The 13252-nt window shown below is 44.3% G+C and overlaps 1 protein-coding gene across 10 annotated transcripts in view; it reads right to left on the reverse strand.

The window, feature by feature from the left end:
* The window catches only part of WNK3 (WNK lysine deficient protein kinase 3), a 172127-nt gene extending 162331 nt beyond the window's left edge, over positions 1–9796 (reverse strand). For 2 of the 10 annotated variants that reach the window (XM_045384307.2, XM_015443534.4), the window contains exon 1: positions 8864–9111. The gene's annotated coding sequence lies outside the window, so the exon portion shown is untranslated. Of the gene's footprint in view, positions 1–2243; positions 2344–8750; positions 9112–9469; positions 9574–9597 lie in introns of those variants that run through there. The other 8 variants (XM_005593675.4, XM_015443532.4, XM_074029851.1 and 5 more) reach the window with 5 other exon arrangements.
* Positions 9797–13252: the final 3456 nt, after the last annotated feature.

Raw genomic sequence — 13252 nt, forward strand, 5'->3', positions numbered from 1 at the left:
GTCTCGCTCTGTCGCCCAGGCTGGAGTGCAGTGGTGCGATCTCAGCTTACTGCAACCTCCACCTTCCGGGTTCAAGCAATTCTCCTGCCTCGGCCTCCGTAGTAGCTGGGATTACAGGCGCACGCCACCATGCCTGGCTAATTTTTGTATTTTCAGTACAGACAAGGTTTCACCATGTTGGCCAGGCTGGTCTCGAACTCCTGGGCTCAGGTGATCTGCCCACCTCAGCCTCCCAAAGTGCTGGGATTACAGGTGTGAGCCACTGTGCCCTGTCAAGATCAAAGAAAATTTGCATATTTATTTTTTAAACTTTTATTTATTTAAGTATACTAATATATTCAGAATAACGTATGTAATACATGTGTATCTTTATATAATGCTGCCAAATTACCTTCCATGGGCAATGTACCAATTTAAACTCCTACCTCCAACGTGTGAGTGTCTCTTACCCCACAGTCTTGACAACAAAGAGTGTTATCAAACATTTTTATTTTTAACACTCTGATAAGTTTAAGCAAGGAATCTCAGTGTGGTTTCAATTAGCATTTATCCTACACACGAGGGCAAGCATCTTTCACATAAATAATCGTTAAAGTCAGGAATAAGCCAAGATTTCCTACTACCAACTGAGGAAATAAAACAAGACCTACAAATGTTAGAAAGTAGGAGACAAAACTCAAAACTTACAGACTACATGTTTATCTATCTAGAAAATCCAAGAAAATCAACTAAAAAACTATAACTAACAAGGAACTAACAAGAGCTCAGAAAACAGGCCAAAGACAAAATCAACATACAGAAATCTGCCATATATCTCAGTAATCATTACAAAATGTAATTTTAAAAAACGACTATCGACCAGGCGCAGTGGCTCATGCCTGTAATCCCAGCGCGCTGGGAGGCCCAGACGGGTGGATCACCTGAGGTCAGGAGTTCAAGGCCAGCCTGGCCAACATGGTGAAACCCCGTCTCTACTAAAAATACAAAAATTAGACGGGCGTGGTGCCGGTCGCCTGTAGTCCCAGCTACTGGGGAGGCTGAGGCAGGAGAATTGCGTGAACCCAGGAGGCGGAGCTTGCAATGAGCCGAGATTGTGCCACTGCACTCTGGCCTGGGTGACAGAGTGAGACTCTGTCTCAAAAAAAAAAAAAAAAAAGTAAGTACAAGTGGCCAATACATGTACGGTAAGGGGATTGCTCAAACTCATTAGTAAACACAGGGGTACAAACTCAAATGATTCAGTATCATTTTTCATCTATCAGGATGCAAAAAATAAAATATCTGTTAAATTTGAGAATTGTATAAGAAATTTGGTATTCCATGCACTGTTGGCAGCTAAACTGGAATAGCCTTTTCATAGGGCAAATTCCGAGTACCTAGTGCATAACTGTCACCCAGCAATTCCAATCCTTAGTAGTATCGCTTGAGAAATATTCCTGCATGTGAACAAATATGTAGGTACAGGGCTTTTTAAAACTGAAACATTGTTTTAAATAGCAAAACAAACAAACAAACAAAATCAACCTGAAAAGAACTTAAATATCCATCTATAGGAGAATGGTGAAATAAACATGGTACATCCATACTGTGAAATAATAAGCATCTGTTTAAAAAATTCAAGATGGATATATATATATACTGATATATAAAAATCTCCTACATATGTATACTATAAGGTGAGAAAAGTAAGTTGTAGTACAACACGTATATTACATCTACATACTATTTGTGTTAAAAAAAAAAACCACAAAACTGTATTTCTAAAGGTACTCACATATGGGTGAATGCATATAAAAAAGACTAGAAAGATATACTCTAAACTGATCCTACTAGTCAAAGCTAGAGAAGCACATAGGAAGAAATACTATGTATTAATCAAAAATAATGACGTGAACATATATATAAACACTGATACGAAAAGAGCCCTAAGTGACAATCTTTGGGAGAAAAATCATAAAATATATATCACATACTTGTTATTTGTATATGTACAAACATATGCATGTAAATACAGAGAAAAAAAGACTATATTCCACAACCAACTCTTTTTTTTTTTCTTTCATCCTTATTTTGGCAACCATGGAACCAACTCTTAACCAATGGTTATCTACGGGAGGGCAGGAAGTTTGGTTAAAAGGTGTTTTAATCTAATGCTGTATTACTTTAATTCTTTAAAGAAGAGTTGCCCATTAACAATCTGTACAAAAGAATCAGTTAAAAAGGCCAGGCGCGGTGGCTCATACCTGTAATCCCAACACTTTGGGAGGCTGAGGCAGGAGGATCGCTTGAGCTCAGGAGTTTGAGACCTGTTTGGGCAACATAGCAAAATCTCATCTCTATTTTTACAATAAAACAAAATACTGGCTGGATGCGGTGGCTCACACCTGTAATTCTAGCACTTTGGGAGGCCAAGGCGGGTGGATCATCTGAGGTCAGGAGTTCGAGACCAGCCTGGCTAACATGGCAAAACCCCACCTCTACCAAAAATACAAAAACTAGCTGGGCGTGGTGGCATGCACCTGTAGTCCCAGCAACTCGGGAGGCTGAGGCACAAGAATTGCCTGAACCTGGGAGGCAGATGTTGCAATGAGCTGAGATCTCACCACTGCACTCCAGCCTGGGTGACAGAGTGAGACTGCGTCTCAAAAACAAAACAAAACAAAACAAAACAATAAAATAAAGCAGAAAGACAACTCACGGAATGGAAGAAACTGTTTGCAAATCACATATCTGATTAGGGTCTAGTATCTAGACTATATATTTTTTAAAAAATTCTTACAACTCAACAATAAAAAGACAACCAACCACATTTTTTAATGGGCAAAGAACTTAAATAGACATCTCTCCAAAGAAGAAATACAAATAGTCGGCCGGGCGCGGTGGCTCAAGCCTGTAATACCAGCACTTTGGGAGGCTGAGACGGGCGGATCACGAGGTCAGGAGATCGAGACCATCCTGGCTAACACAGTGAAACCCCGTCTCTACTAAAAATACAAAAACTTAGCCGGGCGAGGTGGCAGGCGCCTGTAGTCCCAGCTACTCGGGAGGCTGAGGCAGGAGAATGGCGTAAATCCGGGAGGCGGAGCTTGCAGTGAGCTGAGATCCGGCCACTGCACTCCAGCCTGGGTGACAGAGCGAGACTCCGTCTCAAAAAAAAAAAAGAAGAAATACAAATAGTCAACAAGCCATGAGAAGCTGCCCAATATCATTAGGGAAATACAATTCAAAACCACAATGAGATACCAGTTCATACCCATTATGATGGCTATTTAGAAAGAAAAATAAATAAAAATATTTTTTTAAAAAACAAGTAAAAAACAGAAAGCAACAAGTAAGTGTTGGTGAGGATGTGGAGAAATGGAACCCTCATACATGGCTGATGGCAATGATAATTGGTGCAACTGTTATGGAAAACAGTTTGGTGGTTTCTCAACAAGTTAAACATAGGGCCGGGGACAGTGGTTCATGCCTGTAACCCCAGTATTTTGAGAGGCTAAGGCAGGAGGATCACTTGAGTTCAGTTTATGACCAGCCTGGGCAACGTAGGGAGACCTTGTCTCTACCAAAAGTAAAAAATTAGCCTGGTGTGGGGCATGGTGGCACACACCTATAGTCCCAGCTACTCAGGAGGCTGAGGTGGGAGGACTGCCTCAGCCTGGGTGGTTGAAACTGCACTAAGCCATGATCATGCCACTGTACTCCAGCCTGGGCAACAGAGCCCTGTCTCAAAACAAAACATAACATAGGATTACATAAGACCTAGCAGTTGTGCTCCTAGGTATACCCAAAATAAATGAAAACAGGTATTCAAACAAAAACTTGCAGGCAGATATTCATAGCAGCACTATTCATAAAAGCCAAAAGGTAGAAACATCCCAAATATCCATGAACTGATAAATGGATAAACAAAATATGATATATCCATAGAAAGGAATAATACTCAGCCATAAAAGGGAATAAAGTAATGCTACATGCCACAACACAGATGAATCTCAAAAACATGCTGAATGAAAGCCAGACACAAAAGGTCATATATTATATGATTCCATTTACGTGAAATATCCAGAATAGGCAAATATTAATGGTAACCTGGGACTTGGAGGAAGGGAGAATAGGGAGTGACTGCTTACTGGGTACAGAATTTCCTTTTGAGGTGGTGTTAGCTGCACAACATCATGAAGTTACCTAATGCCACTGTACAACTGTACACTTTAAAATGGTTAAAATGGGGCCAGGCACAGTGGCTCATGCCTGTAATCCCAGCTCTTTGGGAAGTCAAGACAGGCAGATCACCTGAGGTGAGGAGTTGGAGACCAGCCTGACCAACATGGAGAAACCCTGTCTCTACTAAAAATACAAAAATTAGCCAGGCGTGGTGGTGCATATCTGTAATCCCAGCTATTTGGGAGGCTGAGGCAGGAGAATCACTTGAACACAGGAGGCAGAGGTTGCAGTGAGCCAAGATCATGCCACTGCACTCCAGCCTGGGTGACAGAGAGAGACTCCGTCTCAAAATAAATAAAATAAAATAAAATAAAACGGTTAAAATGGTAAATTTATGTTACATTAATTTTATCACAATTTTTTAAAGTTACTATGCTAACAGCCTGGCTAACATTGTGAAACCCTGTCTCTTCTAAAAATACAAAAATTAGCCAGGTGTAGTGGCAGGCACCTGTAATCCCAAATACTCAGGAGGCTGAGGCAGGAGAATCGTTTGAACTCTGGAGGCAGAGGTTGCAGTGAGCTGAGATGGCACTATTGCACTCCAGCCTGGGTGACGGAGACTCCGTCTCAAAAAGAAAAGTCACCATGCTAAAACACAGAAAACAATGTACTTCATTTCTTTCGGCCGGGCACAGGGGCTCACGCTTGTAATCCCAGCACTTTGGGAGGCCAAGGAAGGTGGATCACAAGGTCAAGAGTTCGAGACCAGCCTGGCCAATATGATGAAACCCCGTCTATACTAAAAATACAAAAATTAGCCAGGCATGGTGGCATGCACCTATAATCCCAGCTCCTTGGGAGGCTGAGGCAGGAGAATAGCTTGAACCTGGGAGGCAGAGGTTGCAGTGAGCCGAGATCGCACCACTGCACTCCAGCCTGGGTGACAGAGCAAAACTGTCTCAAAAAAAAAAAAAAAAAAAAAGTTAATGAGAAAAATATATCCCTAAAAGGGCATTTAAACTCATTTCTGCAGTGAGTCAATCTCAACATTTGCCAAACCAAATCTCATAACAAGCTCTATCAAAACAATTAAAAATTGTATCAATTCTACTTTTGAAGCTTTAAAATTTCTGAATGAATGTCTTATAGATGTTTTTTAGTCATCAAATGTCTCCTAACGGCATCATAAATGTTATGATCTCAAACAAAGATGGAAAAGACCCACTCGTTTGAAAGAATTCTGGCTTTTGGCCAAGAGACAAAATCAAGTATATCTGTAAATAGAGCTCGTCTACTTATATTGAGAGACTGAGAAAGGAGGGTCTTTTTTTTTCTTATACACAATTCCTTCACCACAAAAACATACACAAAAATGTAAGCCCTCCAGGAACAACAGTTAACTGTGGCCTGTCGGGGAGGCGGAAGGAGGGGAGAGTACTAGGGAAAAGAGCCACCTCATGCTGGGCTTAATACCTGGGTGATGGGTTGATAGGTGCAGCAAACCACCATGGCACACGTTTATCTATGTAACAAACCTGCACATCCTGCACATGTACCCCAGAACTTAAAAAATAATAAAATAATTATTTTTTTAAAAATCAGTTAAATATACTAATAAGTATTATTTAAAAATAAAAAAAAATTAAGCCCTCTGTTAATTATTTTTATTTCAATTATCTGACTAGAAATCTGATAGCGGCCGGGCGCGGTGACTCATGCCTGTAATCCCAGCACTCTGAGAGGCTGAAGTGGGCGGATCACTTGAGGTCAGGAGTTTGAGACCAGTCTGGCCAACATGGGGAAACCCCATCTCTACTAAAAATACAAAAATAAGCCAGGCATGGTGGCACGTGCCTGTAATCCCAGCTACTAGGGAGGCTGAGGCAGGAGAATTGCTTGAACCTGGGAGGCGGGGGTTGCAGTAAGCCAAGATCACGCTGCTGCACTCCAGCCTGGGTGACAGAGCGAGACTCTCTCTAAAAAATAATAATAATAACCATTATTTTCCTTACTTCTGTCTACTCTGGTTCTTTGCAGCCACTGGCTTTATCATTTACTGGCTCAGCAATGAACAATACAGTAAAAACAGAAACTCTATGGAAGAAAGTTAAGTCAACGCTACAGAAATCTAACTCTTAAAACTATAATTATATAAGCAAACGTAAACCTGTGATATGAAGATCAACAATGGTCTAGAAGTCAGAATTCCGGGGCCCACCAGTTACTAGGGCAAGTCTTGTTTTTCTGGGCTTCATTTCTCTTTCAGATAGAAGGAGAAAAATGCCTTTCCTACCTGCCTCCCAACCGAAGTGCCGTAATAAAATTATGTACAAGGTATGACAGAACTCTAAAGAGGGAGACCTAACGTAGCTTGGTGGAGTTTTTGAAAAGGAAGAAAGGGAAACCAGGAAAGGCTTTCAGGAATAGCTGGTGACAGATGTTAAGTTTTAAAAGCATGAGTTCAAATTCAAGAGAAGGGGGAGAGAAAGCATTCCAGGTAGAGGGGGACATCAGAAGCAAAGGCAGAAACACCATAAATCTGTTTGTTATTCCCCTTCTTAAACAATCAAGAGTTCCTAATTCACCCCAGCCTCAACCTAAGATTCCAGCCTTATCTCATTCCATTCTCCAAATATACCATGCTTACACTTTCAAGACCCAAAATGTGAATGCCCTTCACTCTAGAAACATCGAGTTCAAAAAACTGGGAGATCGCCTTGCCTGGTTGAGTTAGTGCAACATTTCCAGGCTTTTATAGTGCCTTTATACTTCTACTGTACTATTTAATACATTAAGTATTCATCTCAATCTGAGAGACTATGAACAGAATATGACCTTCTGTATTCGAACTGTGGGTAGCCTAAACAAGGATTACACTCTTTCCAATATCAAAGCAGAATAAAAGAAAAACAGCATGGGAATGTTCTCAAGTTTGCAACATTTCCAAGAAAACTAAATATATATCAGTAAAATTTGTAAAAAATAATCACAAAACATTAAAATCCATAACCATTAATCTTGACCCAGAACAGAATGAGACCAGGACAAGACATCCTTATCAGAAGATAAGTATTCACAGAACAAAATGTTCACGTAATCTGTTGTAATTTAAACTCACACCAAAAAGCGAATGCCAATTTTCAAACAAGATAAATTCGGAATGACCAAAAAAATCATGTACAATTATTTTAGTTCAAAGTCAGCTTTAGTGGATTTTTTAAGACAGAGTCTCACTCTGTCGCCCAGGCTAGAGTGCAGTGGCACAATCTTGGCTAGCTGCAACCTCTGCCTCCCGGGTTCAACAGATTCTTCTGCCTCAGCCTCCCAAGTAGCTGGGATTACAGGCATGCTCCACCACGCCCGGCTAAGCTTTAGTGCATTTTTGCTATCCTTTAATGCAAGGTATCTTTCCCTTGAGCTGTCGAGTTTAAACAATTTTTAAACACATCAATCCAAAGGATAGAAACTCTAAAAGACACCTGCTGCTCTGTCACATACTAAGACCTCTTCAAAAGTTCTCTTGGTATTACAACTTACTATAGATGAAAAACAGACAACGATATCTCCAAAAATTGGATATAATCACTACTATGCAGAAGATTTTCACAACTCAAAGGCTGTTTTATTCATATAATTGTCTCAATCAACAGTAACTCTTAAGAAAAAATAGCCATACTACTCGCATCTGTTTTGAGGGTTCAGTCTCATTTTAACAAAGTCTCTCAACTCCCAAGATACGGAGATACACACGTGCAGGATTTCCACCCACACCTCATTATATAAATGTTTCACCACTCTTAACTAGTCAAACAAAACCTCTTTCAGTACAGTGAAGCCACCTCACCACTTTCATCCTCACCTATCATACCATCTCCTCCCCATCCCCAACCTGTCAGTCACACAACACACACTACCCCTTCCCAAATAACACCTCAGAATCTCCTTGAACCTAACACATTTACACAACAAGCCAGCAATATTCCTCACCCCATCCAGTCCCTCACACATTAGCTGAACCTCTTAATTAAATCTACTCTTTCCTTCATCCTATTCCCATCAATACAACTGAACTTCCCACACCCGAAGCGATCTTCCCTTTCAGTAGCTTCAATCTCACTTAAGTGATCACTCAGTCCTTTGTCAACCGTATCCTGGTCCCCCTCCTGTATCCTCCTCACCTTCCCCGTCCCCTGGTCTTCCATCAGCTCCCAAAGTTGTCACCCCTCAACAACAACCAAAAAAAAAAAAAATCAAAAACAAAAAACAAAACAAAACAAAAACCGCACCTCAGCCTCAAACCTGCCCTTCCCCACTTTCCCCCTTTTCATTTTCCTCTCCGCCTATTCAGCGGTTTCGACAGCCCCTTAGCCCCGAGCCCGACCTCGTCCGGTACCGACTGGTGAACGCACTCACCCTGCCTCGGTCAAGCCGCCCCCCGCTAGGGCGCTTACTCCTAACAGACTCTTGGCCGCCGCTGCCTCCCTCCATTCATCCCTGGCCCATTCATCTCTCAGCCCGATCCCAGACACGCCCCCCGGCCTCCTCCCTCTCTCCTAGCGCCCCGGCCGGCCCGGGACCCTCACCAGATTAGAGGCTCTCGCAGAGGAGGAGACTCTGACTCTTTTCGCTTCTCCCTCGCCCTCTCTTGAGCCTCCTCTCGCCCCACGACGAGCCACACCGTAGAACAGAAACATACACACACACCGCCTCCTCCTCGATCGCCTCCTCCGATGCTTCTTACTCCTCTCCTCGATGTCTCGAGCTCCGCTCCGCGTCGTGTGCGCTTGCGCGCGCGAGCGTCTCCCCGCAAGCCCACCGGGCCAGCTACGGCCGGTAGGTAAAGAGCGGGCGGAGAGAGGGGAGCAGGGTACGAGCCCAAGCTCGCGCTCGGCCCGGAGCTGAGCAGACGCACGCGTACTCCAGCCAGGGAATTCGGACGGGTAGGAGAGAGGGGCGGAGGGGGGCGGGGAAGGGAGGGGAGAACAGCAGAGGGGGAGGGGCGGAGAAAGCCAACGGAGCAGCCCCAACTCGGAACCGCCTCTATCGCGGCGAGGTGCCGAGTGGCCAGCCAACGAGTGCGCGCGCACGCCTCCCGCCCCCTCGGCGCCGCGGGAGACAGGGATGCGCGTCGAGGAGAAAGGCTTCTCCCCCTTGCAAAGAGAAAACCTCTTAGAGGAAGCACGCGCGACACCTCCTGTGTGTTCCGAAGCCCTCTCGCTCTCTCAGCTGCTCTACCCTCTCCCCTCAGAGAAGAAGAAGAAAAGTCCAAGCACACACTACTTCCTAGCCCCCCACTGCCCACCCTTGGGTCTTCGCGAGCCTCTGAATGCGGTAGCACCGCTGTTAGGAGGTGATACCCGCCGGCACCTTTTCGTCCGCCACCCCTAACTCCCTTTTTCCAACTCCCGGGCTTTCTCGCGAGACCCATACCTGCCGGCTTTGGGATTAGAAGTCGAAGCACAGATTTACAAATACTGGCCTCCCAGTTACGTTGCGGGGGCAACAGCCACGGCATGTTCCCCCCGACCCCCAGGACCGCAGTGCGCGCGCGGGGGGGCTGGGAAACGACCAAAGCAGGGATGAGAAAGGGAAGCTATGAAACTGATTTTTGACGGCATGTAACCGCTAGGCCTGGGCACGTGCCCTGCGCCTCGCAGGCCGGTGCGATGTACCCTGGGAATTGTAGTTTTTCTTCCCACCTATGGTCAGACTCCCACCCTCAGTTTTACTCAGGCCTCTGACCGGGAGGGGGATTACCGACGCCATTTTGCCCGGAACAATGGCCCTCGGCCCTGATGGTGGCAGGTGGGGGAGGGAGCAATGCTTTTAAGGGTTCGGTGAACCTCCCCGGCCCCTCGGTGCCATAGCAACCCCTTCAGAAACCTGGTCCCGCCCCCTCGCCGCCGCCAGGCTTCTAGACCGCGCGCATGCGGAAAGGCTGCCTCCAACTGAGACTGGCTCTCTCTGTCTCCCACCCGCCACCTCCTTGAAAAACTCACAGATCGTCTAGCTGGTAGTGAATGCTGCTTCCTTCGAGCTTTCGATACATGTTAGCCTCGGCGCAGCGGCTTCAAACTGCTTCCTGTGCTATGCCAGGAGCAGTATAGAATTGTTTCTGTCATTCTCCCATGAATAACCCCGGCCCGACAGAGGAGGAAACTGAGGCTCAGGAGGGGAAATGGACATGAATTGCTCAAGTTAATACTATTTGTGGAGTTAGAACTTGAACCTAGGTGTGCTCTTTCCAGAGCCGAGACATTTTTCAATCTCCCGGGAGTCATCTGGTGGCGCAGCTAAAGGGCAGGGCATTCTTTTTGAATGCCCCTCAAGCTGGGAGGCTGTGTGGGAAATATCAGACTAATGCTTTCAGCCCTCCAGCCTCGGCCCTATCACTGAGTTATCCCCTCTCCACTACCTATTTTTCTTTTCTTGCCGTAGGCCTCAGAAATCTCAGTCTTTTTCAGCTCTTTAAAACAGCACAATCAATAAATTTAACTCAGGTTTCCAAAGTCCAAATAAAGTGTAATGGTTTGACTTTGTAAGGGGGGGGCGGTGTTGAGTATAATGGTGGGAGGCCTTGTAGCCCTGTCTCTTGCCTCTGCCCCTTCCTTACTAATTTCAATATTGCCAGAACATGTAAGGAAACCGGACCATGCCCTTAATACATTTAAACTCCCATCTTTCCATTTTGACAATGAAGGGAGACGCTGAGGAAACAATAGGGCTATGGAGTCCAGCCACTAGACCGGTGGAGATCTTTCTTCCTGGCCGATTTGAAAGAGCAAGGTGTGGTTTCTCCAAATAGCTTCACCATTCTACCTTAAGGGTCTCTGAAGTCTCAATTAGCTGAAAAATGGATGGGGTCTCCCACGCTCCTTTCCTCACTGTCCCTGAAGATAGTCTCTTTTTCCTGTTGATTGGTTGACTAGTGTCAACCAAAAACAGAGGAAAGAGTAGCTGAACCACCACTAAGGGGCAGTTTCAAAGTTTCAAAGGTTACCAATTTATCCCAAGTCTTTGTAGGTCCTGACTCCCATGAGATGGCGACTAGAAACTTGTGGCCACCATTTGTATTTCTCAGTGTCACCCTATTCCCACCACTACCACACACATCACCTTTATGAAAAGCAAGGCATCTAGCTCAGTTGTGACCTGCTCCTCTTCTCTTGTCTCTGAGCCTGATGATGTAGGTACTGAATAAATTCAATACTTGGAAATGTTAGCCCTTCAATCTGCTTAGATGTTAATTCTTTTGAGCAGTACCTCTTTGATAGTTGAATACTTGTTAAAAAAAAAAAAAAAACTATTGAGTAGAGTGACTTTTATGACCTTTAGAAATCTGAAAATCAAAGAAGTCAGCTCCCCATCCAAATACAGGTCCTTCTCAATTTAGACCTTTTATTGACATATGTGCTTTTCTATTTGGGACAATCTGGTCTGTAACTCAGCACAAATGCCACTGTAGGCAGAAAGGGGAGCGGGCAATTCTAGCTAATCACCAAGGTATGACAGGGAACATTCCTTTCCTACCTACTGGTTTCCACTGACTCTCAAGTGACGTTTGCAATGTTCCTACTCATCAAACAGAAATTTTGATTTATATTAACTATTTGTAATTTGGTTTTACATTGTTCCAGGAAAGCATCCTTTCAATAATCTAATTCATTTTTTTCTAGAGGCTCTGGTGCCAATAAATTACAAAAGATTTCACTGGAATCTTTTTTAAACCCCGGAATCCCACAAGAGTGGGGGTAGGAGGCTAGTTTTATGGTCCTACTATCTGTTGGTCTCTTTCCTACCACACAGGATGGTAACTTTTGCAGTCAACAAGATGGAGCTGAAATGAACCTCAAAGTTTGTAGTTAGCTGACTACTGCAACCATGGGTAGAGTTGTGACTGTTTCTGGAACTTAATTTCTGACCCCGTGACCTCTTTTTAACCAGGTTATTGGGGCGGGGAGGTAAACAATGTCCATCATTCTTGATGTTCATTTCCCTTAACCCAAGTGATGCCACAGTTTGGGGATCTTAGGTAGTGCCCAGGCATGAGTGTAAGTGTAAGTGGAGTAAGGATATCTGCCTCTAGTTATTTAGATCCTGGCAGTTTGTGCTGAGCCCTCTGCCCACATGGGTCCTTTCCAGTGCTGTGGTCCTCTCCAATGTCTCTGCCACACTTGGGGCACAGAATTTTTCACGAAGTCCCAATAGGTATTGGGCCATCTACCTAGACATTCCACACAGCCCTTCCTCTCTTGAGTCTTCCCCATTATCTAGTTGTTGCTCCTGGGAAGCTGAGGCTAATCAATGCTGCTTGTGCTCTCACAGATATCTCTCTCTGCTCTTGTTGTCTCTTCCTCCCAAGGAGAGGGGAGTGAGGAAGAGAAGAATCATTTTTTAGGTTTGTGCAACTCTTTCTTCTAGTTTTCTGGTCCAGATACTTGGTCTCTGCCCCTACACCCTAATACCCCTTCCTTAAGGACTTATGTTTTGGGAACACAGAAACCAGAAAGAGTGACAGAGTATTTGTTTTCCTGCCTTGCCACCTCCCTCCCCTGAGGTACACCACAAAGCGATGTTATTTTGGGGGAAGGGACAGGTAGAGAAAAAGAAAAATACAGGAAAGAAAAAAAATCTATCTATATTATCTAAATAATACTGAGCCACATTCTCCCTCTATTAAATCTTAGCATCCCAGCAAGGGAAAGTGTACTTCTCATCCAGGTGCCTGTGTTCAAGGCAGTAATTCCCAGGGCTTGGATGTCTGGGTGATCTTTTCTCCAGGCAAGTCTTTCCACTAGGGGAATTTCTCACCAGGATCATCTTAGGGTTATTAATATCCTCCCAGAAGGTTCTCTTTCCTCCCAGAACAAGTTGGGTATCCCTTGAGTAAGGGCATACTCAGAAGTGAACAGCTATCTTTGTCTTAGTGACTGACTTAGAAACACTCCACATTTCAGGCTGGATAGTGCAATTTCTCCAGCCTTGCTATTAGTCTAGTCTCTTCTTCCTAGATGCAATCTTTCCACATGTGCCCAGAGCATATATCAGGGGGCAATCTTTTTTTTTTTTTTGAGACGGAGTCTTG

This window comes from Macaca fascicularis, chromosome X (assembly GCF_037993035.2).
Source record: "Macaca fascicularis isolate 582-1 chromosome X, T2T-MFA8v1.1".
Taxonomy (NCBI): domain Eukaryota; kingdom Metazoa; phylum Chordata; class Mammalia; order Primates; family Cercopithecidae; genus Macaca; species Macaca fascicularis.